The following is a 15135-nucleotide window of genomic DNA, read 5'->3' on the forward strand; positions in this document are numbered from 1 at the left end:
ATCACTACCAGATAGGATTAAGGAGGTACATCAAAAAGTTCGAAGAACGGCAGCACGTTTTGTATTATCGCGAAACAGTGGAGGGAGTGTCCCTAAAATGATACAGGATTTGGGATATACATCATTAAAACAAAGGCGTTTATCGTTGCAGAGGAATCTTCTCACGAAAATCCAATCACAAACTTCTCCTCCAAATGCGAAAATATTTTATTGACGCCGACCTATATATGGAGAAACGATCACCATGATAAAAAAAAAAGGAAATGAGAGCGCGCACAGGATGTTCGTTCTTTATTCGCGCTATACGAGATTGCAATAATAGAGCATGGTGAAGGTGGCACGATGAACCCTCTGGCTGGCACTTAAATGTGATTTGCAGAGTACCCATGTAGATTCATTCATTATAATAATGTATATTCCCCCCCCCCTCCTCCAAGAACTAAGCCTTAACGTGCTAGGAGGCTCAGTGGTAGGGGGCTCAGTACTCAGACGACCAATGCAGGGCAGTCTATTTTTAATAGCTGGTCACTTGGCGAGAGGAGAGAGGAAGCCAATCAGTTAGCAGCATGGGAGATGGAGTGAAGTAGATCAGCGGCTTCTGATGCGGATGAAAATCTTAATCTCAACGGCAAAGAAGGCAGATGACTCATTTTCTCCTGACAGTGATACTCCAACAGTAGTAAAGGTGGAGAGGATGGACCTCAGTGCGAGGGATCTAGCGGAAGAGGCAACCCATCAAAGAACAAAAATCCCATCGCACATGAACTGCAAGAGCGTCTCTTTACATGTTGGTGGCGGCTGCAAAAATCAGTAGCGTCTTTTACCAATGTGGTCGGCTATGAAAGGCGGCCTGTTAAGACCCACCTGGTAATTGGATCACAGAGGTAACATTCCACGAAGGGGTCAACACCCGTCCCTAATTTACTTTCAACGCAGTGTGTGGTGAAATTAAACACTAAACAGAGAAGTGCTCCAGTAGGTAAACAAGCCTTCACCACTCGAAACAGTGATGCAACTAGGTCATCGAATTGTGGAAAGCCCAGAACATTATGTAAGGAAAAGTCGCAGCTTCTTAGAACTTCTTGCAACGGCGTAAAAAAAAACACTTGCTGGAAACAATGAACAGCAACGCTTTACTAAAGACTTCGGTACTTGAACAATTGACGGATGTATTAAACAGACACATCGAACTCACGCTAGCACTTCAGGAAGTCAGATATGGTGATGAGAACCCATTTGAATCAGAGGGCTACAGTATTTATGAAGGAAAAACGGTCATAAAGAATAAACTGAAAGGCACTATGCTTTGAACAGCTTTCATGGTCAAACGGAATCTAACAGAATCCATAACACCTACCAACTATGATAACAGAAAAAAATCCAGATGAAGACGAATAATTTTGGGAAAACCGAGAAAATGAGGCATCGAAAATACCAGAGCACATAAAACTACTCGTAGAAAACAGCAATGCACAGATCAGCAGTGTAGATAAACAGAAGGCAATAGTAGGAAATTTTCCTGCGCTCAAACGAACCAATAAGAATGGAGTAGACTTATTCACTTCTGCGCACAATTCTACTTAAAACTAATGTCAACCTTTTTCGGAAAACTGCCAAGGATAAAGAAGATCTGGTCCCCTATTACGCATTTAGGCTCATAGCAACTGAATCACGTAGCAATAACCAAACAAAATCATAGAGAAAACACTAACGTACGGGTCAGAAGAGGACTAGGCATAGATTCAGACCACGTTTTAACAAAAATGAACGTAAAATTTCAACCTAGAAAACCAAACTCCTAAATTAAAAAGGTCCATCGAATTGTCACAAAATATCTGCCAGACAACAGGAACGAATTCATTAAAAGGTTTCATGCAAAAAAGATGGGAAATTGGGATGAAATCAAAGAAGTAAGGATAAAACGGTGAAAGAGCTAGAATAACCCTAAAGAAGAAGGAAACAGAGGCGGTGGAATAAAATATGTGAGGAAGTGATAGAGAAGATTAGCAGCTTCAGAAATATGGAGAGAGACTGTAACAAACTCACTGAGATCAGATAACAGACATAAAAAATTATTCGAACGAAAATATGACGAAAAATGGTTATAGAAAATAGATACAGATGTCAGACACAACAAGATCAGGGACCAGAATGAAATTTTCACTCTGCAGCGTAGTGTGTGGAGATGTGAAACTATTTGGCAGATTAAAACTGTGGGTCGGACCGAGATTCGAAATTGTAACCTTTGCCTTTTGCGAGCAAGTGCTCTATCGACTACACTACTCAAACACGACTCACGACCCTTCCTCACATCCGTACTTCAGCCAGTATCTCGTCTCCTTCCTTCCAATCTTCACAGAAACTCTCCAGCGAACCTTGCAGGACCAGAATTCCTGGAAGAAAGGATATTGCGGAGACAAGGCTAAGCCACAGCCTGAAGGGATGTCCACAGAAGAGCTTCTACGAAGTTTGGTAGGTAGGAGACGAGGTACTGCCGGAAGTGGAGCTGTGAGGAGGGGTCGTAAGTCGTGTTTGGGTAGCCCAGTCGGTATAGCACTTGCCTGTGAAAGGCAAAGATCATAATTTCGAATCTCCGTCCGGCACACAATTCTTCTCTCCCAGGAACTTTCAACATCAGAGACTTATAATAAGTTTTCAAAGAAGAAACAACAGGGTACAGCCCGATGAACCTACACTTCTAACATTCAACAGGCAAACTGATTACCAATAACAAAGACAACTGTGAGTTACTAGGAGAATGCTTCAAACATCTTCTAAACCGTGAAGAACCAACACAACACTAATTTTCAGACAGCCCCAAAAGGAAAACCCACATTCAGAGCTACCTTCACTGCATCAAACTGAACAATTCATTGGCTTGTCGAGGGACAAAAGAGAGCCAGGTGAAGGGATATTACCTGAGATGTGGAAACTGGGAGGGAAGCGGAATGCTGAAGCAAATTATGAGGTATTAAAGATTTTTGGGAGACAGGAAGAACACCGGAGGACTGGAAACGAGCCACAGTCCGTTCGCTTCGTACGTAGGGTGACAAGACAGACGTCAACAACTACAGAGGCATATATTTGCTTCCAGACAACTACAAAATTATATCCAAAAAAGCTCTACTCAGTAAGATAGAAGATGAAGCAGAACATGCAAGTGCCGATCACCAAGTGAGGTTCAGAAAAAGTGGATCGTGCCCAGAGGAAAATTTTAACATGAAAACTATCCTTAGGATCAGAACGATGCGAAACCTTAACATCCTTGTTAAACTCATTGATTTCCAAAATATCTAACATTCTGTACACAGATAGACAATATTCCTAACACAGGAAGGAGTAGGTATCGACAAAACCAACAAAAATTAGTTGCACAGAGACTCATAGACACAACTTCAAAAGTTAAATTTCTATAATAAGGTTACGAACCCTTCGGAGTTAACAGAGATGTTCAACAGGGTGATGGCTCTCACAGACTCTCTTCAATCTTGTTTTAGACAAGGTCATGAGGGAGTGGGGTAAATAACAAGAGAGAAACATCGAAGTAATCCATCCAGAGCAAGGAAGAGAAAGACCAGAGATGAAATGCCGTGTTTTAGGTGACGATATTGCGGTAGTTATGAAGGACAAAATGGACGCAAAGATAGTGACAGAAATACATCAAGAAATGCACATATATATATATATATATATATATATATATATATATATATATATATATATATATATGTGTGTGTGTGTGTGTGTGTGTGTGTGTGTGTTGTTATTGGAATATTTTAGTTTAAGTAGTGTGTAAGTCTAGGGACCGATGACCTCGGCAGTTTGGTCCCTCGGTAATTCACACAAATTTGAACATTTTTTGAGAACTACTGAAGATAGACGTTGACTGTGGATATTGTATCACAGATACAGTCCCTTTGACTGTTCAGAATGTCACTAAACCCGCCCAAAGATGTAAACAACAATGCATGATTATTGCCTATTAGACGGAGGGGATCCGACAGCAGAACACTTCCAGTCATTCCACCAGGAAGGACGTACACGGCTCGTGTTGTCTGTCGTTCAACTATGCCTAGACAGTCAATAGCGCGGTTCGATCGCGTGTGCATTGTTACTTTGTGCTAGGAAGAGCTCTCAACAAGGGAAATGACCAGGCGTCTTGGAGTGAACTAAAGCGTGGTTTTTCGGACACGGAGGAGATACAGGGAGACAGGAACTGTCGATGACATGCCTCGCTCAGGCCACCCATGGGCTATTACTGCAGTGGATGACCGCTACGTACGGATTATGGCTAGGAGGAACCCTGACAGCAATGCCATGATGTTGAATAATGCTTTTCGTGCAGCCACAGGACGTCGTGTTACAACTCAAAATGTGTGCAATAGGCTGCATGATGCGCAGCTTCACTCTCGACGTCCATGGCGAGGTCCATCTGTCAACCACGACGCCATGCAGTGCGGTACAGATGGGCCCAACAATGTGCCAAATGAACCGTTCAGGATTGGGATCACGTTCTCTTCACCGTTGAGTGTCTCATATGCCTTCAACCAGACAATCGTCAGATTGAACGCCTTAAACAGACTGTCTAGCGAGTGCAGAAAGGTGGAGGTTCCCTGCTGTTTTAGGGTGGCATTATCGTGGGGCCGACGTAGGCTGCTAGTGGTTCAGTACAATTGGCTCTAAGTACTATTGGATTTAACATCTGAGGTCATCAGTCCCCTGGCCTTTGAACTTCTTAAACCTAACAAGGGCATCACACACATCCACTCCCAAGGCTGGATTCGAATCTGCAACCGTAGCAGCCTCTCGCTTCCGGACTAAAGCGCCTACAACCGCTCGACCAGCGGCTGGTAGTCATGGAAGGCACCGTAACGGTTGTACGATACGTGAGTGCAATCCTCAGATAGTGCAACCATATCGGCAGCATATTGGCGTGGTATTCGTCTTCATGCACATTTTGTGAATGATTTCCTTCAGGATAACTACATCGCTCGACTAAAGTGGCCAGCATGTTTTCCAGACCTGAACCCTATCAAACATGCCTGGGATGGATTGAAAAGAGCTGTTTATGGACGACATGACCCACCAACCACTCTGAGGGATCTAAGCCCAATCAACGTTGAGGAGTGGGACAATTTGGACAAACAGAGCCTGGATGAACTTGTGGATAGTATGCCACGACGAATAAAAGCATTCATCGGTGCAATAAGACGTGATACTGGGTATTAGAGGTACAGGTGTGTACGGAAATCTGGACGACCACCTCTGAAGGTCTCGCTGCATGGTGGTACAACATGCAATGTGTGGTTTTCATGAGCAATAAAAAGGGCGGAAATGATGTTTATGTTGATCTCTATTCCTACTTTCTGTACAGGTACCGCAACTCTCGGAACCGAGGTGATGCAAAACTTTTTTTGATGTTTGTATTTGGGAGAATGGATAAAATCAAATGGGTTGGATAACACAACTAAAGAAAGATCGAGGGAAATGGAATTAGCATACAGACTCACCCAAAACCGATATAATGAAAGATTAGTTTCATTCCAGGCAAAAATTAAACACTACGAAACAGTAATTAAACCGGAAGCTCTTTATGGATCTGAATGGCTAACGCTGAATAAAAGGGTTGAATAAGGAGAACTGGAAAAGAAAGAAAGAAAAATACTCAGAGAAAGTTTTGGGCCACAAAAGAACAATGATAATAAAAGAACAAAGATAACAACTGGAGACAACGAGAGAAGAGATGAAGGTCTATACAAAAACACAGAAACAATTACAGACACAATAAGAAACAGGTAATTAAAGTTTTACAGTTATGTTTACTGAATGAATGACAATAGGCTAACGAAGAAAATTTTTAATCTCATTTCCACATTAAAAAACACCGCGGGATTGCTGGATTGCGGGATTGCCAGATAGGAATAACGGAGTACATCGAGAAAGTTCAAAGGACAGCACGTTTTGTATTATCGTGAAATAGGGGAGAGAGTGTCACTGATATGATACAGGACTTTGGGTGGACTTCGATTTAAAAAAATGTCGTTTTTGTTACGGCAGAATCTTCTCACGAAGTTTCAGTCACCAACTTTCTCTTCCGAATGAGAAAATATTTTGTTGACGCCGACCAACTTAGGGAGAAACGATCATCATAAAAAAAATAAGGGAAATCGGAATTCGCACGGAAAGATATAGGCGTTCCTTTTTCCACGCGCTGTTCGATCTTGAAATTGAGAGAATTATTATGAAGGTTGTTCGATGAAGCCTGTGCCAGGCACTCGACTGCGATTTGCAGAGTATCCATGTAGATATAGATGAATAAGAGACTTGGAAGCTTAATGTTACGGCAGATGAAACACAGGAAGTGGAACATTACAGGCTACTGATCAGTACTGCAAAATATCCTGTCCTAGAACAAAGTCCTCAACGCAGGAATGTGATGTCAAATGAACAGAGGCAGGCCATCAGCCAACGCTTCAAGAAGTTCTGGGAAAGTAAGAAAGAAAGGACTGTACCTGTTTCTTATGTCCTAAGTGGTCCTATTCAGTAATAAAAAAATAATGCATATTCCCTGAATTAAAAAAGTGATGTGACGTAGTTATTGTTCCCCGATCTTTTCAATGAAATTTAGTGAGATGCTGTCGGACCCGCACCCCACCCCCTCCCCCTATTTCTGAACCCACGTAATTAATGGACGTCCCCTCACCTTAGGAGCTTCCTGCTGTGACGACTGGCGTGTGGCGCTCCCCTAGTCAGCGGGTGGCCCTGTGGTCAGCACTGCAGCTGTGGTGTTGACTCATGCCCTAGGCAGCGTGGGTAGCGGTGTTGACTGGAACGAACACGCAGCTCAGTGCGGCAAGCAGACTGTGTGCCTCGCCGTGCGCAGCGGCAGTCTAGAGTGGTGACGTTTGCCTGCACAGTCGATCATGAACCACAACAGTTTTGGCCACCACAGCCGTTGATCAGCAACCGACTTTGACGACACAGGCGACGATGGTTGGGCGGTTAACGGCCCAGACACAAAACGGTGAACCCCTCAACACTCACTCTCCCCCCCCCTCCCTCTCTCCAGAGTACGTGGCAATTTTGCCACCGGGTAGGCTGCCACCTGGGTGGCACCAATTAGACAGTATTCACACTTAGCACGGGCAGCACGCCTGCAGCTACTGAGGAAAGAGTCTATCTAAAATTGGCGGTACATATGCGGGCCTGGTCTGCTGATGTTTCTGAAACGGCTGTCCTTTTGCTCTTTTAATTACAAAAGGTTCGAGATGCAAGGTATTGATCGTTGAGCAACAATGACATCCTTGCCCAAACCTTTCCCATTGTGTCGGCATCTTTTTAGCCCCGGTTGTGTAGTAATTCAGCCTTCCGAAGCGGTTTCCACAGTGTCAGCATAATTCGCCTTTACTGTCTCACGCAAAAACGCCTTCCCAGCCTTTCGTGCCTCACCTTGGTGAGACGTGTGCTGTTAGTCTCACAATTTCGCTGGAAGGGAAGACAGAGCTGTGGATCAACAATACTTTCTTCTACAACTAAGAGAGAGGGCTTTCATCCCTCAGAAACGTGCTTTAGGAATAATATGTGGTGCTCAGCCAAGTTCACCTTCTAGTCACCTGTTTGACGAGTTTTTCAGGATCGCAAATGGTAAGTTGCGGTACAGAAAATGGTCCAGATATCACCAGTGTGTGTGTGTGTGTGTGTGTGTGTGTGTGTGTGTGTGTGTGTGTGTAGTGAGTGAAGTGCTATGAAACAATGTGTGTATAGTGTGTGCAGTGACTGGTAGTGGGATATGAGTGAACAATGTGCATTACATTATTTAATAAGTTATTTGTAAGTAAAGTATTGTATACCAAGAGTAAATCTAATGATTTTCTCTAACTAGAAGTCTGTAAATACATGTGTATACGAATTAGCTTATTTTAAATTGATCTAGATTTGTAAATACTTTGACATGTCCTATATCTTCGTAAAAAGAGATCTACTGATGAATAAAGCTACTACTACTACCAGTCATTTTGCTTACTGCTTCACAGTATATTCATTCCCTCGTGAAATACACTAAGCAGATTCAGAAGGATGTAGGTTGCAGTAGGTACTGGGAGATGAAGGAGCTTCCACAGGATAGATTAGCATGAAGAGCTGCATCAAACCAGTCTCAGGACTGATGACCACAACAACAGCAACACATGAAAATTGCTGTATATAATAACTTGCACTTCAGAAGGAACAGTAACGTCCGTAATTATAATATCAGAAGAAAAAATTACGTACACAGCACCGCATTAAATTTGTCTTTAGGACAAGAGTGGGTGGATGGTCAACGCAGCTACCAAACAATCTTAATCCATATCCCAGTCACAGTAAGTTACTGACAGACAGCAAAGTCAAATTTCAGAGCAAAATGAAAAAAGTTTCTCCTTGACAATCCTTTCTGTTCCGTAGAAAAATTACTGGTTTTGTGATGTGGAACAGATTGTGGGTAAGAATAACTAATTCATTTTGTGTTTAAAATCACAAAAATTATGGTCACCTGACATGGCCATTCAGTGCAGAATGCGACCTATAATTTTGTACTCAAGTTTTCTTTTGAAACCAATTTATGAAAAGATCGCTATGTTAATACAATTACTGGAGCTCTTGTTCCGGCAATATGTATTGCCATTCTCAAATCCATAAAGCCTGTTTTATGGATCTAATGATCATAACACATATTGTCGAAACTACAAGATAAATAAATAAACTACCTTGTAATTGATCAGCATGTTGCCATGTTTACATATGAGTACGTAATGTAAATGTTAAATAACTCATTCCACATCATTGCGATTAATCGTACAAACGACCCCTAAAACATAAATACAGCTGACCTGGAAACCATATGGTATGTGACGGACGATACATGGTGTATCAGTATCATATCCCCCCACAAACTCCAGTTTCATTCATGGGTGATACACAGGATTGGTTAGCAGTCATTACCCTTCTATGTGACGCCACATTTCTTTAATGCCATAGACTTTAAGCGAGTTACACTCTGAAAGAAGTAAAGCACACAGAGGGTGGTGGTGGTGGTTAGTGTTTAACGTCCCGTCGACAACGAGGTCATTTGAGACGGAGCGCAAGCTCGGGGTAGGGAAGGATTGGGAAGGAAATCGGCCGTGCCCTTTCAAAGGAACCATCCCGGCATTTGCCTGAAACGATTTAGGGAAATCACGGAAAACCTAAATCAGGAAGCCGGCCGAAGTGGCCGTGCGGTTAAAGGCGCTGCAGTCTGGAACCGCAAGACCGCTACGGTCGCAGGTTCGAATCCTGCCTCGGGCATGGATGTTTGTGATGTCCTTAGGTTAGTTAGGTTTAACTAGTTCTAAGTTCTAGGGGACTAATGACCTCAGCAGTTGAGTCCCATAGTGCTCCGAGCCATTTGAACCATTTGAACCTAAATCAGGATGGCCGGAGACGGGATTGAACCGTCGTCCTCCCGAATGCGAGTCCAGTGTGCTAACCACTGCGCCACCTCGCTCGGTCACACAGAGGGAAATGACAACTTAAGCACCATGAAGCACCAGTATGAGACCTGTCCAGCTTTATGGAGATGTTGATCACTTAACAGATATTAAAATATTAGACTTTCACTCCATTTGGAACAGATCGTCAACATCAATCTGAGATGATCCTCCTTCCCTCCCTCTCCCACCGGTCATGAATACACTCACGCACTCGTTGAGTCATGGAAACAAACAGTGTTCGAATTTCTTCCAAAGCGGAAACGTGCTGTGTCTACTCATGAATATTTGTGGCCGGAGAGTGGTAGGGTCTTTTCTTTGGATCCTAGACAAGCTCTGTGGATAATAAATCAGGGGAACAGTTAGGCCAGTCAGGGTGTCATACTTTACCTAGGACTGAAAAAAGACGTTGTTCCACCTGGCTATATTTTAAAATACTTCATTGTGCACAGAATAATGTTTTAAAATACAGCTTGATGTAACAACATATTCCTTCAATATTATTGAGACTGTGGTGCTCATTCGGAGAAAAATAATTCCTTATGACGTTTTTGTGTCGCCTACAGCGTGGGACCTTGCATTAACCTACTGGAATGTGGCATTTGGTCGTGAAGCTTATGGCAACATATTTTGACCTTTATTGCCACATACTGGCGAGCATTGTTGCAACATACTGGATAATATTGAGATTCCACAATTGTCTTATCGTTTCTGTTACCAGCTCTCATCAGTCAATGACTTTTTCCTCGGCGAAGTATTCAGTAATTTGTACACTGTACACATTCCTGTTGTCGAATCCAACAACGTCCCATATGTTGATATCGGCAGTTGGAGAGATACACGACTCAAGAATCGCTGTTTCCCGTGCTCTTTCACTTACACAAACAGAAGCGATACCCACCACTAAATACTCAATAACCTAGTTAATTTTGGCTCTGCAGCGTACGATTCGTTGTTATGTATGGTATGGTGTCAGCAGGGGCTACAGAATGTAACTCGACGAGAGCTCAGTCCAGCTTCCAGTAATTTGCTCTTGACGGCTCATGGTGACACGCTGTCTGTAAACTCTGCCCGGATATCAGCTGTTGTCATATTCCCCTTCGTCATAGCCAGTCTAACAATCCTACTGCACTCTCGTGGTATAATCATTTTCAAATGCTCCATTCTTATTCTTCTTTAAACAATACAGGCCGCCGCGCGGGATTAGCCGAGCGGTCTCGGGCGCTACAGTCATGGACTTGCGGCTGATCCCGGCGGAGGTTCGAGTCCTCCCTAGGGCAAGGGTGTGTGTGATTGTCCTTGGGATAATTTAGATTAAGTAGTGTGTAAGCTTAGCAGTTAAGTCCCATAAGATTTCACACACATCTGAACATTTGTTGAACAATACAGACCATTTTTAAGTCACCTCATTATATGAAAGATTTACGCCGTACAGGGAAAGAGGAAATAAATACTTGAAAACGTACCTAAATGAATCTCAGTCGTCCCTCTTTTTGGTGCTTAAAGGTGGACTCAACAAACAGCGAATTCTGAACCTGATGTCCTGGAGAGCTCCGCAGATCCGCAGCTCGTCTCTTTGTTGCAGGAACATTTCCGAAAAGTACTCATTGTTAAGATACGTGGAGCCAAGAAAATAAACGAAGATTGATCATGAAACGTTGCTCTTTTTCTGATGAAGCTGAGGTGCGTTTACTGGAGTCCGTAAACTGGCAGGACAATCGCCGTTTAAGTTATGCAGATTCTCATCAATTACGTCAAGAGCGCCTCCAAAACGAAAAATAGGAGTGTGGCTTGAAGTCAGTGCACATGAGCTGTTGCACTGATCCGTTTCCATCGAAAGTTAACTTATGAAAGGTATGTGAACAATATATCGTAACCTTTTTTTTTTAAAGAATTAACAACAGAAAGCCCTACGGTTATTTCATGAGGGATCATACAAGGGAACACATCGACGATGCGCCAACGACTGTATTACGAAGAGTTTACGGTGAGCTTGGATTCAGTATCAATTACTCCACTTGTTATTAGAACTGATGTCAACCAACTGCAACTAAATTAATCAGTGGAGTCGCTGTTGTTAGTTTTAAAAGTTACAGTCGGAGGTGGTGCACAGCTTTGTGAGCTCATGCTACTAACACAGCAGTCTGAAGTGGTAACTGGTGAGACGATTTTGTCTAACGTCACTCTAAGCATACTCCTAACTAATCTCGATCATAAAAGCGAAACGTCACTTGCGACACTTTACGGGCACCGGATTAGGGCATTATGCAGTCATCAGGACTAGGGTACAGGTTTCCACGCAGTGCCAGAGGCACCAGTTGCTTAGTACGTAAAACATGCTGTAACCTTAACTTACGATGGACGAGCATAGGAACGTTAGTAGTGGCAACTATTTATTTACAGCTCATACAAAATGGATACGTGTTTCAAAGTCTTAATAACCTTCAAAGTAGTCACCAGCCTTGTGTACAACCCGTTGCCAGCGATGTGAAGGTCGTAGGATACTCTTAGCAGTGCCAGTTGTGTAGAGAGTTCGAGTGATGCGGTCTACTGATCGATGAATTTGTAGCAGTTCTGAAGTGAATACCGTGAAGTGTTTTCTTCAGTTTACAAATCACGATGAACTCACGAGAGCTTTAGTCACGCGAGTGCAGCAGGTGGTATAGCATTTAGCAGCCCCATCAGTCAAACAAATCAGTAACAGCTTGCACTGTACGTGCTTGAGCATTGTCCAGCAGAAAGTGTCATCACTTCTGTCTCTATGCTGTTCATGTTTGGAACACAACCTACGACCAGCTTAGAGACAGAAGTGATGACACTTTCTGTAGGACCTGACCATTATTTTGCAGGATAATGCTCAAGCACGTACAGTGCAAGCTGTTACTGATTTGTTTGACTGAATGAGCTGCTAAGTGCTACACCACTTACAGCACTCCCCTAACGTAAGCCTTGTATGTTGATGACACTCTTTTCCTCGCTCTCTAACTTGCACTTCAAAAATCCCAGTGATCCACCCCTCCCCACCCCCAAATCCACCTCAATCATTTTCCCTCCTGATGTATCAAATGGCTGCTGAAGATCAACCCTTTCAATACACAGGCAATAGCATTATACATATCTTCCAACTCCATGACTTCTACCTTACCATGTACGATCGCCCTATCCAGCTAACCAATACCCTAAAATATCTTGGAGTAATAATCGTTCAGCAAATAATGTGTAAATCTCATCCACTCAACAGAAAGCCCACAATAGACTAAAGTTACTAAAACCATTAATTGGCCGAACTTGGCGACTGCACCCCTCCATTGTTCTCCACACCTACAAAAGCTTGATTTGACTCATCCTTTTCTTTGCGAATGTTGCATGAATATCTGCCCCCCCCCACCCCCACCCTCCCCCACAAGTACTATATCCCTCCATATCCTGGAACACCGTGCACTCCGCCTCGCCTTCCGCATTTGTTTGTCTTCTCCAACATCTATCACTAACTATCAAATTGAAGCCTCTCCTCACTCACACTGAACATCTTTCAACAACCTATACCATGCGCAAAATCGACTATAATAATCGTACAGTTTCCCCTCTACTTTCCAGTCCTCAAACGCTGCTGTGCCTTTACAAACTCATCCGACCAACCCTACACCTACACACCCTCCACATAGTCTCCCAGAGAAACTCCAAGTCCCCCCCCCCCCCCGACCAGGTGATGAACTCTGCCCTGACATTTATCCATCCTACCAGCTAAGTCCACCCCAACCATTCCAATTCCCTCCTATCCCGACCCCGACGTCTTCTTAACCCTCCTTTTTCCCCATGTGTCTGTCTTTCCCCACCCCAACTTCCCAAACAGCTATTAGCTTTACCAGTACCCCTCTCCACCCCATCGATGTTATGCTACAGTCCTCCATCCTTATACCACTACATTCCTACCCTCCACACTGGCCAACCTTTTCCCTACAGTGACAAACTACTTCCCCTTCAGCATCAGATGTCTTGTCCCAAGGCTAATCCTTCCAGTTTCAGTAACAGAAAATTCTTAGTGCTTCGGCATCATGTTGTAAATGCTTTTAAATGCACTCTTATTGTGTTACTTTTTCCTTTTATTATTAGGTTTTGCACTACAAATGAAATATATATAAAATTTCCAATTTTATTTTTACTTTTGAAAAGTTTTAAATTCATTGTAAATATCTCATCTTCTGTTTCTTGTTTTTTTTCAGCCTATTTAATTTTATTGTAAATTCCTAGAAGGGCCTGTTAACTGTATTTGACAATCCATCCAAGGTCCCCCCATTGCCCATGTAGGTCACGGAGGGAGGGAGGCGGGATGAAAAAGTAATGAAGAAAAAAGAATACGATCTGGTTGGTGAATCCCTCAGTCATCAAGACAGCGTCCACTGTAGTTTCAGCTAACGCTACGAGGCCACCACATCTCATCATCTTGATAGGACCTCCTGCCCCTGCGTCCAGTCACAGCATTGATTGCCCAAGGATCGAATTAAAACCCTTCCAGTTACCAAGCTACTAAGCATCCACCAGCGCCATGCACCACTAGCCAGACGTAGGTCCAAAGTTTGCATTCACCATCTCACACCTGGCTGCCTGCAGCGAAGCCTGGTCATGCCATGTTGCTCCGCAATTGACCCGGCATCGCTGGCAGGTGGAGTATGCACACAACTGCAGGTCTCTTCATCCCGTGCTGAGACGGTGGTAGGAGCAGCGTGCTGCAGCACTTCTACTCACTGTGCATTGCGATCTGTCGCTGCATTTTATTCATACGAACCCAGCAGTCTCCACCAAAGAACACCCACACCCGTTACAGAGACGTGGGGGTCATCACCAGATGGACCAAGTGTGGTGTCACCGCCAGACAACACACTTGCTAGGTGGTAGCTTAAATCGGCCGCGGTCCATTAGTACATGTCGGACCCGCGTGTCGCCACTGTGTGATTGTAGACCGAGCGCCACCACACGGCAGGTCTAGAGAGACGGCCTAGCACTCGCCCCAGTTGTACGGACGACATTGCTAGCGACTACACGTACGAAGCCTTTCTCTCATTTGCCGAGAGACAGAATAGCCTTCAGCTAAGTCCATGGCTACGACCTAGCAAGGCGCCATTAACCATATCTGGAGAGAGTCTCACTTGTATTATCAATAGCGATGTACAACAAGGAATTAAAGTTAAGTATACGAGAAGCTCCGTTCTTTTCTTTATAGCTTTCATCACGTATCCTGTTTCAGACTTAACGCCAGTTTGGCGACGAGTGTAAACGTGTTCTTTGTAATTTGTACTAATTTGCTTGTGTCATGGCTTCGCCACAATCTCCAGATGTACTGTCCGAATTTTATCGCTTGCAGAATCAGCAGACGCAGGCCTTATTGGATGCCCTTAGACAGCTCGTCCAGGGTCAACGTGCGCTGCAAACCGATGCGGCCGCCGCCGCTTCATCGCTACCGCAGCCACAACACGCAGTTGCACCACCGTTTCGTCCATATAAAGCGGACGAGGAGTCTTGGATGGAATGGTCACGACAATTTGGATTTCATCTCGCCGCCTACAGAATTCAAGGTAATGAGCGGCAGCCGTTTTTGCTTTCGTGTGTAGGTGTGTCCACCTACCGTGTGATA

The sequence above is a fragment of the Schistocerca nitens genome, chromosome 8, assembly GCF_023898315.1.
Source record: "Schistocerca nitens isolate TAMUIC-IGC-003100 chromosome 8, iqSchNite1.1, whole genome shotgun sequence".
NCBI classification, from domain to species: domain Eukaryota; kingdom Metazoa; phylum Arthropoda; class Insecta; order Orthoptera; family Acrididae; genus Schistocerca; species Schistocerca nitens.